We start from the raw sequence: 19,766 nt of genomic DNA on the forward strand, positions 1-19,766 counted from the left end.
ATTTGACCGATATTATAGAAGGGGGTTGTAACTTCGGTGGTATTTGAGTTAATTTACTCCTATATGCCGATGATATCGTAATTCTGTCTCCCACAGCTGCAGGTTTGCAACATATGATTAAGAGACTTGAAACATATTGTGACACCTGGAATATCAAAGTAAATTTTAATAAATAAAAAAAATTATTATTTTCAGACGAGGTGGCAAACCCAGAGTGCAACAAATGGTGGTTTAAAGGTACCAAGATTGAGGTGGTCAATTAGTACAGATATTTGGGTATGGTATTGACCAGCACATTGTCCTGGAATTCCCATTTAACTCAGAAAGGTAAGGTGGCAAAAACTGCTGTAGATTTAGTTTGGAACTATTTAATAATTAATTAACGGATTGCCACTAAGTGCTACGCTTTTGTGTTTTAACTCCGTGGTACGATCTATTTTGTTTTCTGGAGCACAGGTCTGGGGATACGTCGAAAGTGATGTGGTAGAGTCTGTACTGAGGTTTTTTATTAAACAACTTTACGTCTCCCACATAATACGCCGCATTACGTGGTCTACATATAAAAGAAATTAGATAGTTAAATCTATTATACCATAAAATTAAATCTAAATTATAGTTTTAAAGTTCTGCGAATGAATAAAAACAGATCACCACATATTTTAGCAAAGAAAATAATTTTTTGAAAAATTATCTTGGTATAAAGAATGGAAAGGCTATGGCAGAATTTGCGACGTTGATGTAGATTTTACTAGTATCAATGAAATAAAATCGCAACTGAAAAGCGTGGCAGAGAGAGTGAGAAGCAGGTAATGGGCTAATTATGCTGTAAGAGCGATAACATCGCCTTATAATGAACAGTATTTAGTTCTTCTTGACCTTGACCTCGGCGACGAGAGTTTTATTCATGACGGGTATGATATCGCTACCATATCATGGGCAAATAAAGTTACAGCTGAACTAGTTGACTTGGATTTTAAACCTTTGTTAAAACAAGAAAACTTTTATTGTACTCTTTGTAACCTTCAGAAAATTGAAACAGTTTTTCATTTTGTTTTTAAATGCCTGATTTTGGGCGAAGTTAGAACGTTTTGTTAGGTTCTACATTGTTGAATTTGGATTACAATATTAGCGTGATAAACAGGGATGATTGGGGGATCTTGTCGGGGTTTACAAAAGAGGCTTAGAAAAAAGATGGGATTTAGTACAGTAATTTAATTTTTAAAAAACGTTAATTTCATTTGAAATTTTAATGTATTGCAGCTGGAAGCCACCTCGCCACTTTTTAACATATTTATCACGCCAGACATTACTCTGTTATTATTATTTTAACATGTAACATGTAAAACTTTTAAGTTTCTTATGTTTTTAATTGTGTTAATGTGTGCAAGTTATAGGTTGTAGTTACAATAGTGTTATCCAACGCCAAAATAATATTGGAACTTTGTGTATTATTTATTATTATTATTAATTTTGTGTAAAGTACTTTCTATATTAGTATTTTATTAAATTACATTTACTCATAAGTTTAATGCAAATGAATATTTTAATTTATCGTTTCATACTTTTCAGAATTCAGAAGATGATGTCTTGCTTTTATTAAAAACGTTATTAATATAATCCTTATTAATTAATAAAAAATACTGCAACTTTTCACGTTGTAATAGCCAAACCAGCAGACGGTCCATAGGCCATTGATGTATTGTATTTGTTTATACTTGGTTCCGTGCTTGGCACCTGACTATTCAATTGTTTTGTTTTAAATAAAACACGTTTTCTTCTTCTTCTTCCTCATCTATTTGAAATTCGTTCTACTAAATTTTTTTACGTTAAATGCAGTGTTAAAATATTAATAGGTCTTAGAGTTTATCCTTAGAATTTGTAAATGGCCAATTAATTGTTTTTAAATTCACTTACGTCATAAATCGAGGTTACTCATGACTAGTGCCCTTTCCTCATAAACAATTCCCAGACAGAGGTAAAAACGATTGTACTATTATTTGGCCTTTGTTTCCCAACTTAGAAATTAGCTAACTGATAGCATGCGTTCATAAATTGTAAATTGTTTGTGTTTCTTGTTGATAACCATGAGTGATAGCCATAACGATAATCATTTACTTATTAAGTTAGGGCGTTACAAGGAAATTTTGACTATTTTTATTATTTTGGAGCATTTTAGATTAGTTTGCATGCAGTTCTGTTAAATATAAAGTGGTTTTTTTGTTACACTATATGTATGTCACTTACTTAAACAAGATAAAGATATTCCACTACCATAACATAGTACAAAATTGCCCAACAGTTAGGAAGACGACGTTATTCATATACTTTAGGCACAGTTAGGGTAAGTGGTGTAAAGACGTTTTTCATTCCGAGCCAAATAAACAAAGATTTATAAATTTATTGAAGCCAAATCAGGCAACGATCATTATCTTTCTTTATAATGTGAAGTAGAATATGTCTAAAAGAAAGGAAAGCACACTAAAACAAACAAAATAAATGACGTAGATCTCATACAAATCAAATATGTCATCACAGTTTACTATAGGGTTAAAAAATCAATTGCAAATAGTATGCTTTGCGATTTAGTGATACATTTCTAATTATTTCATCCATACAACGATCATAATAAATTTATTATAAAGTAATAAGTGAAAGAGAACAAGGTGATTTGATCCTGTAAACTAACTACGGGCGACATTAGGAGCTAGTCTTCATATATCCCAGTGACGCCGATCACAGCTGCCAGAAAATATCATCTGTTGTTTTTACATTAGGAGCTAGCCTTTACATACCTCAGTGACACCGATCACAGCTGCCAGAGAATATCATAATCTATTGTATCTGCGGGTGACATTAGCAGCTAGCCTTCATATACCCCAGTGACATCAATCATATCAGCCAGAGACTATTATCATCTCTTGTGTCTGCCGGCTATATTAGGAGATAGCCTTCATATACCCCAGTGACACCGATCACATCAGCCAGAGACTATTATCATCTCTTGTGTTTACATCAGGAGCTAGCTAGCCTTTACATACCCCAGTGACACCGATCACAGCTGCCAGAGAATATTATCATCTCTTGTGTTTACATCAGGAGCTAGCCTTTACATACCTCAGTGACACCGATCACAGCTGCCAGAGAATATCATAATCTATTGTATCTGCGGGTGACATTAGCAGCTAGCCTTCATATACCCCAGTGACATCAATCATATCAGCCAGAGACTATTATCATCTCTTGTGTCTGCCGGCTATATTAGGAGATAGCCTTCATATACCCCAGTGACACCGATCACATCAGCCAGAGACTATTATCATCTCTTGTGTTTATATCAGGAGCTAGCTAGCCTTTACATACCCCAGTGACACCGATCACAGCTGCCAGAGAATATTATCATCTCTTGTGTTTACATCAGGAGCTAGAATTTATATATCCCAGATACATCGATCACAGCAGCCAGAGACTATCATCATCTCTTGTGTTTACATTAGGAGCTAGCCTTTATATACCCCAGTGTCATCGATCACAGCAGCCAGAGACTGTTATAATATTTTTTGTCTTATCAGTCTACGGTGTTAACATGTTTTTAAGAAAATTTTATGAGATTATAGGATCTTTATTAGCTTTAAAACCATTACGTATAAATGTTAATATGTTGTATTATTAAAATGTATTAGTAATTAATTGAACTTTTACGCTGTTTTAGTCTATAATAAATAATGTTTAAGGACGTTTCTTAAAAATAACAATGCTTAACTATCAAGTTTACCGATGATAACGGAAGATTGATCGCCATTGGTCTCATGGCACTACTGTCATTTAAACTTAAATTTAAATAATTAATATGTATATCTGGAGATTTATTAGAACACGTTAAAATAGGCCATTACTGAATTAAGGAATGTCTGAAACAATCATTTGAAAACTATTATTCCTATTATTACTCCTAGACACAAGAAACTACATTTGAAGCCGCGGGCAACAACCAGTTATTACATTTAAAAAAAATTTAGTCACTTTATAACTATACAGTACTTTCAAATGTTCACTTATTTATAATTTCATACTTATGCAAAATAATCACACATAATAAAAGAAACATTTATGTTAATTTATTACAGCCAATCATTATTCCTTACAATAGATGAGCAAAATGACTAACAACTATTTCGGTACATACATTGTGTATCAAGCTCGAGAAATACGATTCGATTAAAGTATAGTAATAATAGTTTTGTGTTATTTAACTTCTTGTCATAATAGTTGTTTGAATATTAGATACAAAAACACGTTATTTACGAGTATATATAGTTTTCCTTTGTTTCACATTTTAAAACATAAAGTCGATTCTTCTGAAGTGCAGTGTTAGATATTTCTACATTGCACACATTCATACAAAATACTCTGGCATTTATGCAATTTTGGAGTCCATTACTGTTATATACATAATAGTATAAAAAGAAGCTTAGTCTATTTCACGGTAAACAATAATATACTTTTTGTTCACTATTATGTTTCTGCATAAAACAATAACAAGTTTGAATAGTAAAATAATTCTAATGTTTAGTAAATTAATACAACTTTTAAGTTGTAGATCCAGATTAGTTGATGCATTTTTTTTTGGCCAAGGATGGGGAATCTGCAGCCAGATACCCTGGAGGTTAATCTTCTTGCCTTCACTCCAGGTTATGCGGGGTTATAAAGATCGCCGACCCGCTAAACCACACCTTTTTCCTTCATGCCCACCTAGCCGGAACCGCTTCATAGCATTTCTTCAGCTAAGTGAGTGCCTTGTGCTACCACCTTACTGCCTCATTGTTTCGTCTTCCATTTTTCGACAAATTATGGAAAAGACCACCCTGCTGATTGCAGCCCACTTGTCTTCAGACTCCAACATACAGACGATTAGGGTCTCAGGTATCAGGTGTCCGGTAGTACCAAAGCAGTTTGCTCGTGCTTCTGCCCACTTCTCACAGTGGAAGAAGGTGTGTTCTGCGGTGTCTTCCTCCTTGCAGTAACGACAGTTGCTTGATTCGCTTTTTCCAATCTTTTCAAGGTAGTACCGGAAGCATCCATGACCAGACAGAATCTGTGTCAAATGGAAATTTACCTCTCCGTGCCTTCGTTCCACCCATCTTCTTACGTCTGGGATAAGCCTTCTTGTCCAGGCGCCTTTAGCTGAAACCTCCCATTCCCGCTGCCAGCTGTCATACAGTCTTTCCTGTAACATCGTCCTGTCCCTCTCGCCTTGGTACAGGTCTGTTCGTTCCTTCACCAGAAGGTGGACAGGTGGAGTACTGGCCAGCACCAGAACCGTATCCAGAGATATTGTTCTGTAGGCCGATGTTATTCTCATTGCTGCATTCCGTTGCACCCTGAGAGCCACCTCCCTTGCTTTTGCAAACTGCATGGCACTTTGCCACACTGGTGCTCCATACAAAAGCAGAGACCGAGCTGCTGAGAATATAAGTCGTCTTTTTTCCTCCTTTGGGCCTTGAATGTTCTTCATTGTTCGACATTGATGCATTCTTACCTGAATCTTAAATTATAAAGACGGTGAACAACGTCGGTAGTGGTAGGACAGCCTACTTGTCAGCACTTGTTAGATTGGCCATTATAAACGAGACTAACACATCCCCGCAACTACTTAAATTCGAGTAATTAATTATATTCAGATAGGTCCCCCATATTGTATGTTACGAATGCTACAGAATAATGTTCTCAGTTAACTACTAATATTTAACAGTACATTTGATTTTTTAATGGTGAACCCGAGATAGTGAAATAAATATAAGAGGTATATTACATTTTTTGAAAGAACAACTTATTTAATTACATATAACCTTAAGAGTTTATGAATTAAATAGTAGTAATAATCCTTTAAATTATGACATATAGAAAATTGATTTGCTAATACTCATTCTTAAATAATACCTAAGCAACTCCAAAACTTCGATAAAAACCAATTGTATAAAGGATGATAGTATGTAACAATTTGTGTTAATTTAGAACAATTATTCCATTGCTATGATTAATGTGAATGAATGTAACGCTTCCCTTACATTCGTTTTGATTGGTTGGCAAAAGTAAGGGACGTTTATTTACGATTTATTTATTCTTCAATTTTTCATTTTCATTAGGATACATTTTAAGCTATAAGAACAACTTAACAGTTTTTATAACGTTCAGTAAAATTCCTATATCAGTACAACGCTATATGATCAAAAAAGAATAAAACTGGTCAGCTGTTGAAGCTTACGCACAGCGCCTCCTGAAAGCTAAAATCGCAGAAAGGGACCAGTAACCTGGAGTAGGCGTCGCAAGACGCAGCACAGACTGGATTGATGTAATGCTAACGCGGTTCTCATCCAGTTTCCCCCCGTACCATCTACGGTGGGAGGGGAGAGGAATGTTTTTTTTAGTGGGTAGGTCTGCCAGTCTGGCAGGAATCCCACACTACCCCCACGTATACCTGCCGGAAGATAGACGGTGGAGTTGACGATGGCGGTGTCTTTGGAAGATCTTTTTTCAGACCTCTATAAAAAAAAGTAAAATCCCACTGAGTGACATAAACCATCATTCGAAATGAATCTATTTCATCTATTCACGAGAAATTTTCTCTCAGTACCAAGGAAAATGTTTTAAACAATGTAACTTAAGAACTCATAATGAAACAATATATTAAGCTACACTACATATTCGATCAGAGCATCAATAGACATTTCCGTATAATTAGTACATTTAGCTACAACATATATTTGGGTAGACCTTTAGTGGTTATCAACATAAAAATTACTGATATTGGTGGCAACTTATAAATTTTGGAAAAACAAACTTGGAAGACAGAATATTTGACATTACTGATACTACTACTTTACATTAGGTTATACTCATGTTCCACTCAGAAAGTCTTTGGGTTCTTTTTTTATAATTGCGATATTAAACGTTATTAAAGGTTAATCTAAAGTGACGCACTATTAAGATAAAATGATTATATTAATTCGACTAATATAATTAACTAATAATTGACATTTGTAATTGTAATTACACTAAGATTGTAAACTATTCTCATATAAACATATTATCGACTAATTAATATTAGAATGCCATTCTGAAAGAACTATTGTAGCCAAATTGATTATAATAGTTTCATAAAAAACAATACATTACCTAGTGTATGTGTCGTGTGTGTATTAGTGTGAGTGGGGCGACCTCCTACCGAATTGACCGCATCACCCTGAAACAATCAGACAATAAACCATATAAAATCTTAAATTTTTTATTAGATGAATCATAAGGGTTGCAGAACTACTACATTTACAAAAATATGTCTTAACTAGCTGTTTCCCGCGGCTTCGCACGCTTTTCGTAAGCTTTGCCCGTGTATGTGCACTTCTGGTTCAAATGAATTATATTTTCCAACGACGATGTAGAGTTTGTATTGTTGCCACGATCGAGAAAATCTGTCAAAAGTGTATGTTTATAGCCATTGTCTACGTACATGTACTTTATTATAAAGTGGTCTAACACTAAAGCTTTAAGTTCAAGCAGAAATGTATTTTGAAGACAAATATACATCAAAGCTTAGCGCCTTTAAATAGTTTTTCGCTATTTAATATACTTAACTGTCTCGTAATCGCTGTAATAGTGTACTGGCACTTTAAAAACTTGTAACTTTTGCAGTGCCGCCTGGTGGCGAGATACATCTATAGGCATAGCATATAAACCTTCTCCGTCGAAAAATAAATATACAAACAAATTTTCATAATGATCGGTCAAATAGTTTACGGTTCTATAAAGGACATACATACAAACAGCAAACAGCCACCTCTCTAAAAGTATGCCTATGTTACTTTCAGGAACGTGTGGAATCACTGTACAAAATTTCACGATGTTTCGTTCATTGGTTCCAGAGTTATAACGGAACAAACAAACAAACATTCGCATTTATATATATATATATATATATATATATATATATATACATTTATATATATATATATATATATATATATATAATGTAGGTATTTAAAAGAGTTTGGATAAATTTAAATTTATTCAGCCATGATATATCTTATGAAAGTAAAAATGTATTCAAGAATTATGTAACTTAAGTCTAATATAAGAAGTTAAAGCTAGTATACTTCATTGTGCTGTGCAGTATAGCAGTATTTGTTAGAGTTATATGTAGTTCTACACGCAGACAGCCTTTCATACTTTGTTACTATTAATACATTCATCCTGTAAATACATTCACTCAGGATGCATACTTTGCGTGTTTTGCAACACACGTGAAGTGTTATTTGGTAGCGTGACAGAGGGGACGTCGGGTCAACACAGGAACGAAGTCACCTGGAAATAATCAGAACAAAACTCTCGATTCACAAATATGATACCAATGAGTTGGTTGTATAATTTATTACTAGTAACTTAAAATACAATACATTAACAAGCTATAAAGTTTGACTAAAACAGCAGTTTCAGAATGGCAATAAAACTTACACTAGATATGTCCCAAATACTTACGGCACTGGATCTTTCGTATTTAGGATAAGTAATATTGCAGCCTGAAACATAATTCCAAGTAAATAATCTGAACATAATAAGTAAAGTATTGCCAATACAAATATCATGTTGCATTACTGAAAAATAAATATATGTGATAATTAAAATAATGTCATATGAGGTTGTGTTTCTGTTACTGTTATTGCTTGTAATGTTTTGTAATTGTACATTTAACCCAGACAGAAACTCACTATCACTAATGCTTGTAAATATTAACAATCAAGTATAGCACTTAGAACACCGTCTAGTTGCATCTGATAGTACATCCCCACCCCCCCCCCCCCCCACCCCCCCCCCCCCCCACCCCCCCCCCCCCCCACCCCCCCCCCCCCCCACCCCCCCCCCCCCCCACCCCCCCCCCCCCCAACAAAAAATTAAAAACACACGTTTTTATTTGAGTTTTCCAAAATTCGACAAATTGGTGATAAGTGTGGTGAAAGCGTTGTTCCCAGCCACTGCGCCCCCTTTTTTCAATAAGATGGAATCAAAAGATGCGGCCATCAGTCCAGTGTTAAACAATATAAAAAAACTTCTTTTTTTACACAAAATTTATGTGTATTTTTAAAAAAAGATTTTTATTAAGTTTTATTCAGTGATGTTCTTTTTAAATTGTAAATGATTTTTGTGTTTCAAATTTGTTATAATTCACCCCGAAAAAGCATTTTTGGTGTAAAGGCCTCGGGGTTTTAAAAATTTTAAAAATTATTGTGCAATAATAGTGTTTTTCTTTTACTGCAATATAAAAAAACTATTCAGAATTTCTATTGGATAGGTTTTTATATTTTCTTTTGGAAAGTTTGATGTTGTAATCTAATGAAATGAACTTGATGGTTTATTGCGTGACATAATATTATGAAGCCATAAAAAAAACCCATACTGATGCCCAAATACTCAATATACGATTTTGTTGCATTATTTTTTTTTTAAACCCCCAAAAATAGTCAGGTTTCTGTCTCTTAATTGAAATTTTTTGTTTTTTTTCGGGCTTTTGGGTATTTTGGTACTTACCACAGAGCAGTAAAAGAACCCAAAAACTTTCAGTAGTGACATTGAGAAACTGACACCATCGCCTTTCATTCCCTGCTATTTTGGGAAATTTAATTAGAAGTTTTTCATACCTTAATTGGTGTTGGTTTCCCCAAAATTAAAAGGTAAGTTTCCCGCATTGTAAAAATTTCAGAGGTGTTAAATTTTATTTGCATTTATATTTTTTAAAACTTTACATCTAGCTAGACTTACTAATTTTGGTATCTCCCTTGTGTATGAGATGTTTAAATTACAGTAATGATAACTTAAATTTTACATGGAATATGTTTAACAATTACTGTACCTATATTTAAAAATTTTTTCCCTGTAAATTTTAGTTTTGTAATTTAAACATTTCATACACTTTTAATAACCCAGCACCACAACAAAAAGCGAGTTAATTACCCAACATGTATGAATTTATTTACTGGGGTACGGGCTAGGCGGTTTTAAATTTTACGTCCATAGGCCCTGATATTTCTGTGCCCCCCCCCCCTCTCTAACCCAAAAATAACGTCTTTGACAGCAATCAACAAAATTGTTTAGTATTTAATCGTCAGTTTTATGAGAAACGGGCGAAGTAAGTAAAGAAAGTTTTATATTAGGTTATAAAAGAGTAATGTATTTTTTTTCGAAATAATGGTATAACTTAAAGGTATTGTTATGAATGTTTTCGTTGATCTGATTAAAACATATATTGTAAAAAAAAATGAATAAAAAATATACAAAATTTGCTAGCTCAACGAACTACCTATGTTTATTTAAACTGCCCACCCCTTTGCTTGCAGTGGCAAAATCATAAATAATGTCTTTAAAAATCAAATTCACGTTTTTCAACAGCTAAAATAACTTTTTTAGTCTGGACGCACAGAAAATGATCTTTCCCCTGCAAACGGGTTTGTTGGTGTAATAGAAACAACTTTAGCCAAATACTCTATTTAGGTATAAGTTCTAAAGGTCTTTGGGAAAAAAAAAAATCTGTAAAATTATTAAACGCAACTTTTCTTTTGACAAGGAATTTTTCACCCTCTCGACTTTTCTCGATATTAAAGCCCCTTTGTCCCCAAATTGAAAAAATTTTCCCCTGAAAGCAACAAATGGAAGAATTTCAATGTCAGTTAAAATACTTTTCGTGAAGAAATTTTGCTGTAGTCATTTCACGGCATTAAAGTTGCTGGGTTTTTGATAGAATGTAACCTTTTGAGAAATTCATTAGAGACTTTTAATCTTTTATTTAACTGAGAATGAATTGTTTCAAAAATTTTATACATAACTTAAGCCTGTGGTTTTTGAAAATTTCTTCTTGTTCGTATGTTTTTTTCCATCTTCCTCTGATTTTGATGAAAATTGATTTTTCAAAGACTTCTTTTTGTCCCTTTTGTTTGGGTTTTGTTTTTTCTTTAAAAAATTTTATGACAGTCTCCCATCACCCAAATATTTTTGGGTAAATTTTAGTTGTTCTTCAGTGTTAACAATTGAAGGATATTTAAATTTATCCCAAAATTTAGCACTGACTTTTTCATTTAAAGAATTTAAAAATAGCGTATAAACTTTTTCCAAAAAAAATGCCATACTGTTTTTTTTTTTGATAAAAAGCTGGTTACAGTTTTTTTAGCCCTTTGTTATGTTTCTCCTATTCGTATTCAATAATCTCTTGAGAGTTTCTAATTGGCTCTCCGTTCTAACTTTTTGCAAGCTTTTTCCCCCGCTGGCCATCTTTTTTTTGCTTAATGATTCGACAGTCAGGTTTGCTCAGAGTTGAAAAAAAGATTCTAGAATATTCCATTTATGGGTAGAGCCAAAAAAGAAAAATTGTAGATGATTTTAAAAAATTTAGAAAGTTATGAATTTGCGCAAAATTCTGCGTATTGATCATACCAAATTTGGAATGGGGCGTGAAATTTAATTTATGACTTTTTTTGCTTAATTTTAAACCGGTGCTGTTATATCCATGACATGTTTAATGCATTTTTAAATTTTTTCCTATGGCAGTTTTTAAAATTCACCATTCCCCCCAAACCCCAACAAAAAATAAATGTTTTTTTTAGTGATGTTCGTTATCCAAAAATCCCCTTCATCAATTGTTTCCCCATATTGTGGGTTTAAATCCACTCTACTGTAAAGATATTAAGTTTTGATAACAATGTATTTGTGTTGTGTAAAAAAATGTGAAAATGACTTTAGACTGGATTTTAGATTGAGTGGAAAGAGATAAAAAATATGAATCTTTTTGGTATGTCCGTACTTCTTTTAGGTGTTCGTTTCACTTCCTGTCAATGAATACAAAAATGATGCATCAGTCGTAGGGGCCCACAAATTCTCCTCCCTTTTGTAAAAAAAAAAAAAAAAAATGTAGAGTCAATAATTATTTGTTTGGGTTTTTTGTCATTAATACTTATGTGCAGTTTTTAAAATTTATTTTCCCTCAGATGTTGCCCCCTTCAAAAATTTGCCAACTGGGGTCCGGACCCCATTACAAATTTGGCCCTGGTTGGGTCATTCATTTCTGAGAGAGGCGTTATTGGTTTATAAAGTTGCTTATCTTTATTTAATGGCTTTTTAAGTAGTGTCTCACCTGTTTCAATTAAAAATGTTTCTTGGGAAATTTTTTAAAAAGTTTATATTTATTTAGATACGTGGTATAAATGGAAAAGGACTTTGGGAAAAAAATTAAGAAGGCATATTGATTCTCCAGGTAACATACATTTTAAAAATTAAAATTTTAGTTTTAGTATATTACTTACACCCCTTTTTTTTGTAAAAGATATAAAAGAACTGATTTTTCATGTAAATATAAAAAAAATTTAAAAAACAAAAAATCATTTTTAAAGGAAAAATTTTTGAAAAATTTAAAAAGGTAAAACTAAAAGTCAATCATTTTTAAAAAACTATGTTGCCTGAAAAACACACAACCGTTTTCAATCAGGGAGTTAACCCTTAGGAGATTAATATTGTAAAAAGTATGTTTAGTCATAAGTCAATACTGTGTTACAAAAATTTCGTCAGTGATCGTAATGAGTTTTCCCTTAACCTGATATAGTAGTTATAATTCTTTTTCTTTCTTGTATTTTTAAAAAACCCTTGCAGTAAAATTATAAGGTTTTGTTTTTTTTTTTTGCAGACAATAATGAAAAAAAGCTTTTTGACTTGGACGAAAAGGAAAAAAGACGAATTTAGAAATGTTATTAAAGTATTAGGTAAACCCAAGTAAGTCAACTTTTGCAGTACCTAGTTTATCGGCAAATACAGCTGGGCCCAACCCTTACTTTCTAAAAATATTTTTTGTTTTTTCTGCCATAAATATTTTAAAAGATGTGTTTGTTAAATATGAGGTCCCAAAAATCTTAGCTAGTGTAAAAAAATTAAAAAAAAAAAAGGGGAAAAAAGGGGAAAACTTTTTTTTTTAAAAACCCTTTTTAAAAAAAAAATTTTTTTTTTTTTAAAAAAATTTTTTTTTTTTGGGAAAAAAACCAAAAATTTTTTGTAGAAAAAAACCCTTTTTAATTTTTTTTAAAGGGTTTTCCTAAAAAAAAAAATTTTTTTTTAAAAAAATTTTTTTTTTTTAAAAATTTTTTTTTTTTTTTTTTTTCGAAAAATTTTTTAATTTTTTTGGTTTTTTTTTTTTTTTTTTTTTTTTTAAAAAAAACCAAACCAAAAATTTTATTTTAATTTTTAAAAAACCCCCCCCCCCTTTTTTTTTTTTTAAAAAAAATTTTTTTGGGAAATTTTTAAAATTTTTTTTTTAAAAAATTTTTTAAAAAAAAAAACCCCAACCCCAAAAAATTTTTTTTTCCCCCCCCCAAAAAAAAAAAATTTTTTAAAAAATTTTAAAAAAAAAAAAACCCCCCTTTTTTCCTTTCCCTTTTCTTTAAAATTTTTTTCCTTTAAAAAAAAACCCCCCCCAAAAATTTTTTTAAAATTTAAATTTTTTTTTAAAAAACCCCCCTTTTTTTAAAAAAACCAATTAAAAAAAAAAAAAAAACCCCAAAAAAAAAAAATTTTTTTTTTCCCCCCCCCAAAAAATTTTTAAACCCCCCCCCCCCCCCAAAAAAAAAAACCCCCCTTTTAATTTAAATCTTTCAAATAAAAATTTAAAAAATTTTTTTTAAATTTTTTAACCAAAAAAAATTTTTTTTTAAAAAAAACCCCCCAAAAAAACCCCCCAAAAATTTTTTTTTTTAACCCAAAAAAAAAAAAAAATTTTTTTTTCCCCCAAAAACCCCAAAAAACCCAAAAAAAACCCCAACCCCCCCCCCAAAAATTTTTTTTTTTTTAAAAAATTTTAAAAAAAACCCCCAAAAAAAAAAAAAAAAAAAAAAAAAACCCCAAAAAACCCCCCCCCCAAAAAAAAAAAAAAAATTTTTAAAATTTTTTTTAAAAAAAAAAAAAATTTTTTTTTTTTTTAAAACCCCCCCAAAAAAAAATTTTTCCCCTTTTTTTTTTAAAAAAAAAAAAAAAAAAAAAAATTTTTTCCCCCCCCCCAAAAAAAAAAAATTAAAAAACCCCCCAAAAAATTTTTTTAAAAACCCCCCCCCAAAAAAAAATTTTTTTAAAAAACCCCCCCCCCCCTTTTTTTTTTTTCCCCCCCTTTTTTTTTTTCCCCCCCCAAAAAATTTTTTTAAAAAACTTTTCCCCCCTTTTAAATTTAATTTTTTTTTTTTTCCCCCCAAAAAAACAAATTAAAAAAAATTTTTTTCCCCCAAAAATTTTTTAAAAAAAAATTTTTTTCCCCCCCAAAAAAAATTTTAAAAACCCCCCCCCAAAACCCCCCCCCCCCAAAAACCCCCTTTTCCCCTTTTTTTTCCCCCCCCCCAAAAAAAAAACCCCCCCCCTTACAATTTTTTTTTTTTCCCCCCCAAAAAAATTTTTAACCCCAAAAAAATTTTTTTAAAAATTTTTTTTAAAATTTTTTTTAAAAAAAAAAAATTTTTTCCCCCCTTTAAAAATTTTTTTTTTAAAAAAAAAAAAAAAATTTCCCCCTTTTCCCCCCCTTTTAAACCCCCCCCCCAAAAAAAAAAATTTTTTTTTTTTAAAAAAAAAAAAAAAAAAAAATAAAAAAAACCCCCCCCCTTTTTTTTTTTTTTAAAAAAAACCAAAAATTTTTTTTTTTTAAAACCCAAAAAAAAAAATTTTAAAAAAAAAAAAAACCCCCCCCTTTTTAAAAAAAAAAAAAACCCCCCTTTTTTTCAAAAAAAAAAAAAAACCCCCCAAAAAAAAAAAAAAAAATTTTTTTTTTCCCCCCTTTAAAAAATTTTTTTAAAAAAAACCCCCCAAAATTAAAAAAAACCCCTTTTCCCCCAAAAAATTTTAAAAAAAAAAACCCCCCCCAAAAAAAAAAAAATTTTTTTTTTTTCCCCCCAAAAATTTTAAAAAAAACCCCCCAAAAAAAAAAAAAATTTTTTAAAAAAAAATTTAAATTTCCCCCCCCCAAAAAAAAAAAAAAAAAATTTTTTTTTAATTTTTTCCAAACCTTTCAAAAAAAAAAAACCCCCCCCCCCTTTTTTCCCCCCTTTTCCCTTTTTTTAAAAAAAATTTTTTTTTAAAACCCCCCAAAACCCTTTTAACTTTTCCCCCTTTAAAAAAAAAAAATTTTTTTTTAAAAAAAAAACCCCCTTTTTTTAAAACCCCCCTTTTTTTTTTCCCCAAAAAAAAACCCCCCCCAAATTTTTCCCCCCAAAAAAATTTTTTTAAAAACCCCAAAACCCCCCTTTCCCCCCCTTTAAAAAAACCCCCCCCAAACAAAAAAAAAAAAACCCCCCCCCCCCTTTTTTTTCCCCCCCAATTCCCCCCCCCCTTTTTTAAAAAACCCCTTTTTTTAAAAAAAACCCAAAAAAAAAAAAATTTTTTTTAAAAAAAAAAAAAAAAAAAAAAAATTTTTTTTCCCCCAAAATTTTTTTCCCTTTTTTTTTTAAAACCCCAAAACCCCCCCCCCAAAAAAAATTTTTCCCCCCCCTTTTTTTCCCTTAAAAAATTTTTTCCCCCCCCAAAAAATTTTCCCCCCCCCCCCCCCCTTTTTTAAAAAAAAAAAAAAAAAAACCCCCCCCAAACCTTTTTTTTTAAAAAAAAAAAAAAAAAAAAAAACCCCCCCCCCCAAAAACCCCTTTTTTTCCCCAAAATAAAAAAAATTAAAACCCAAAAATTCCCCCCCCAAAACCCCCCCCCCCAAAAAAACCCCCAAAAAAAAAAAAAATCCCCCCCCCTTTTTTAAAAAAAAAAAAAAAATTTTTTTTCCCCCTTTTTTTTTTTTTTTCCCCCAAAAACCCAAAACCCCCCCAAAAAAAAAAAAAAAAATTTTTTTTTTTAAAAAAAAAAAAATTTTTTAAAAAAAATTTTTTTTTAAAAAAAAACCCCCCCCCCCCAAAAAAAAAAAATTAAAAAAAAATTTTTAAAAAAAAAATTTTTTTTTTTAAAAACCCCCCCCCCCCCCCAAAACCCCCCCCCCCTTTTTTTTTTCCCCCCCCAAAAAAAAAAAATTATCAAAAAAACCCAAAATTTTAAAAATTTTTTAAAAAAAAAAAAACCCTAAAAAAAAAAAAAAAACCCCCCCCCCCAAAAAAAAAACCCCCCCCAAAAAACCCCCCCCCCCCCCAAAAAACCCCCCCCAAAAAAAAAAACCCCCCCAAAACCCCCCCCCCCAAAAAAAAAAAAATTTTTTTTAAAAAAAAATTTTAAAAAAAAAAAAAACCCCAAAAAAAACCCCCCCCCCCCCTTTTTTTAAATTTTAAAAAAAAAAAATTTCCCCCCAAAATTTAAAAACCCCCCCCCCCCTTTTTTCCCCCAAAAATTTTCCCCCCCCAAGGTTTTTTTTTCTAAAAAAAATTTAAAAAATAAAAAAAAAAAAAAAATTTTTTTTTAAAAATTTTTTTTTTAATTTTTTTTTTTAAAAAAAAAAAAAAAAAACCCCCCGGAAAAAAAACCCCCCCAAAAAAAAAAAAACCCCCTTTTAAAATTTTCCCCCCCCAAAAAAAAAAAAAAACCCCCCAAAAAAAAAAAAAAACCCCCTTTTTTTCCCTTTTTAAAAATTAAAAAAACCCCCCCCCCCCCCCCAAAAAATTTTTAAAAAAAAAAATTTTTTTTAAAAATTTAAAAAAATTTTTAAAAAACCCCCCCAAAAAAAAAACCCCCCCCAAAAATTTTTTTTAAAAAAAAAATTTTTAAAAAAAAAAAAAAATAAAAAAATTTCCCTTTTTTTTTTTCCCCCCAAAAAATTTTTTCCCCCCCCCTTTAAAAAAACCCCCCCCTTTCCCCCAAAAAAAAAACCCCCCCCCCAAAACCCCCCCCCTTTAAAAAAAAAACCCCCAAAAAAAAAATTTTTTCCTTTTTTTTTAAAAAATTTTCCCCCCCCCAAAAAAACCCCCCCTTTTTTTTTTTTTTTTTAAAAAAAAAAAAACCCCCCCCCCCCCCCCCCAAAAAAACCCCCAAACCCCCCCCTTCCCCCCCCAAAATTTTTTCCCCCCCAAAAAACCCCCCCCCAAAAAAAACCCCCCCTTTTTCCCCCCCCCCCCAAAAAAAAAAACCCCCCCCCCCCCCAAAAAAAAACCCCCCCCCCCCCTTTTTTAAAAATTTTTTTAAAAACCCAAAAAAAAAAAAACCCCAACCCCCCCCCCCCCCCCCCCCCAAAAAAAAAAACCCCCCCCCCAAAAAAAAAACCCCCCCCCCCCCAAAAAAAAAAACCCCCCCCCCCAAAAAAAAACCCCTTTTAAAAATTTTTAAAACCCCAAAAAAAAAAAAACCCCCCCCCCCCCAAAACCCCCAAAAAAAAAAAAAAACCCCCCCCCCCCCCAAAAATTTTCCCCCCAAAAAAAAAACCCCCAACAAAAAAAAAAAACCCAAAAAAAAAACCCCAATTTTCCCAAAACCCAACCCCCCCCCCCCAAAAACCAACCCCACAACAAAAAAAAAACCCCCTTTCCCCCCCCCCCCCAAAAAATTTTTTTTTTAAAAAAATTTTTTTTAAAAAAAAACCCCCTCCCCCCCTTTTTTCCCCCCCTTTTTTTTTTAAAAAAAAACCCCCCAAAAATTAAAAAACCCCCCCCCCCCTTTTTATCCCCCCCCCAAAAATTTTTTTAAAAATTTTTTTTTTAAAAAACCCCCCCTTTTTTTTAAAAACCCCCCCCCCCCCCCCCAAACCCCCCCCCCAAAAAAATTTTTCCCCAAAAAAAAAAACCCCCCCCCCCCCCCTTTCCCCTTTTTTTTTTGGGGAAAGTTTTTTTTCCCCAAAAACCCCAAATTTTCCCCCCCCCCCCCCTTTTTTTTTTTCCCCCCCCCCCCCCCCAAAAAAGGAAAAAAAAAAACCCCCCCAAAAAAATTTAAAAACCCCCCCCAAAACCCCCCCCCAAAAAAAACCCCAACCCCCCCCCCAAAAAAAACCCCCACCCCCCCCCCCCCCAAAAACCCAAAAAATTCCCCAAAAAAAAAAAAAAAAAAAAAAAAAACAAAAAAAAAACAAAAAAAAAAAAAAAAACCCAAAAAAAATTTTAAAAAAAATTTCCCTTTTTTTTTTTTTTTCCCCCCCCCCTTTTTTTTTTTTTTTTTTTTAAAAAAAAATTTTTTTTTTAAAAAAATTTTTTTTTTTCCCCCCCCCCCCCCCCCCCCAAAAAAAAAACCCCCCCAAAAAAAAAAAATTTTTTAAAAAAAAAATTTTTTTAAAAAAAAAATTTCCCCCCAAAAAAAAATTTTAAAAAAAAAACCCCCCCCCCCCCCCCTTTTTTTTTTTTTTTCCCCCCCCCCCCCCCCCCCCCCCCCCCCAAAAAAAATTTTAAAAAATTTTAAAAAAAAAACCCCCCCCAAAAAAAAAAAATTCCCCCTTTTTTCCCCCCCCTTTCCCTTTTTTTCCCTTTTTTCCCCCCTTTTTTCCCCCCCCCAAAAAAAAACCCCCCCCCCCAAAACCCCAAAAAAAATTTCCCAAAATTTTAAATTTTTTTTTTTTTAAAAAAAATTTTTTTTTTTTTTCCCCCCCCAAAAAATTTTTTTAAAAAAAAATTAAAATTAAAAAAAAACGAAAATTTTTTCCTTACCCCCCAAAAAAAAAAAAATTTTTTTTCCCCTTTTTTTAAAAAAAAAAATTTTTAAAAACCCCCCCCCTTTTTAAAAAATTTTCCCCAACCCTTTTTTTTTAAAAACCCCCCTTTCCCCCCCAAAAAAAAAACCCCCCCCCCCAAAAAAAAAAAAACAAAAAAACCCCCCCAAAAAAAATTTAAAACCTTTTAAAAAAACCCTTTTCCCCCCCCCCCCCCAAAAAACCCAATTTTTTTCCCCCCCAAAAAAAAAAAAATTTTTTTAAAAAAAAAAAAAATTTTAAAAAATAAAAAAAAAACCCCCCAAAAAAAAAATTTCCAAAAAAAAACCCCCCCCCCCAAAAAAAAATTTTTCCCCCCCCAAAAAAAAAAAAAAAATTTAAATAAAAAAACCCCTTTTAAAAAAATTTTTTTTTTAAAAAAAATTTTTTTTTCCCCCGAAAAATTAAATTTTAAATTTAAAAATTTTTTGGGTTAATTAAACAAAAATTTTTTTTTTTTTTTAAAAAAAAAAAAAAGGAAAAAAAAAAAATTTTTTTAAATTTTTTTTAAAAAATTAAGGAAATTTTTTAAAAAAAAAAATTTTAAAAAAAAAAAAAAAACCCAAAAAATTTCCAAAAAAAAATTTTTTAAAAAAAAAGGGGCCAAAAAATTTTTTTTTATTTTTTTTTTAAAAAAAAATTTAATTTTAAAAAAAAAAAAAATTTTCCCTTTTTTTAAATTAAAAAAAATTTTTTTAGTTTGAAATTTAATTTAAATTTTTTTTTTTCTTTTTTAAAAATTTAAAATAAAAAAAACCCCCCAAAATTTTTATAAATATCTTTTTTTTTAATTTGTATTTGATTTCCAGATGTTTTACAGAAAAAAAATTTCAAGGACTTTATTTTGTAGGGTTGTTTTAAATAACATGGTATAGGGGGCATTGATATTACGGCTTATTGGACTTATTTTTTGCCAAGATTAAAATGCAAAGGTACCACAAACGTATATTTTTTGCAATCGCAAACAACCATGCAAGTATTTTTGTCATATTTTCTGTATTACAGTAGACGCTAACAAAAAAAGGGTTAAACCCGGCCATTACAGGGGAGCCGAACCCCCGGGGTCCGGGAAAGCAGTTTGGCCCCGGTTATTATATTTTAAAAAAAGTATAAT

The 19,766-nt window shown here is 31.5% G+C and overlaps 1 long non-coding RNA gene across 1 annotated transcript; it reads left to right on the forward strand.

The window, feature by feature from the left end:
- The first annotated feature begins 210 nt into the window (after positions 1-210).
- Positions 211-1,780, forward strand: LOC124365271. The gene is made up of 2 exons (XR_006922729.1): positions 211-327; positions 1,570-1,780. It is a non-coding gene; the product is annotated as an uncharacterized LOC124365271 (long non-coding RNA).
- The last annotated feature ends 17,986 nt before the right edge of the window (positions 1,781-19,766 follow it).

Source organism: Homalodisca vitripennis, chromosome 6 (genome assembly GCF_021130785.1).
Source record: "Homalodisca vitripennis isolate AUS2020 chromosome 6, UT_GWSS_2.1, whole genome shotgun sequence".
Lineage (NCBI taxonomy): Eukaryota > Metazoa > Arthropoda > Insecta > Hemiptera > Cicadellidae > Homalodisca > Homalodisca vitripennis.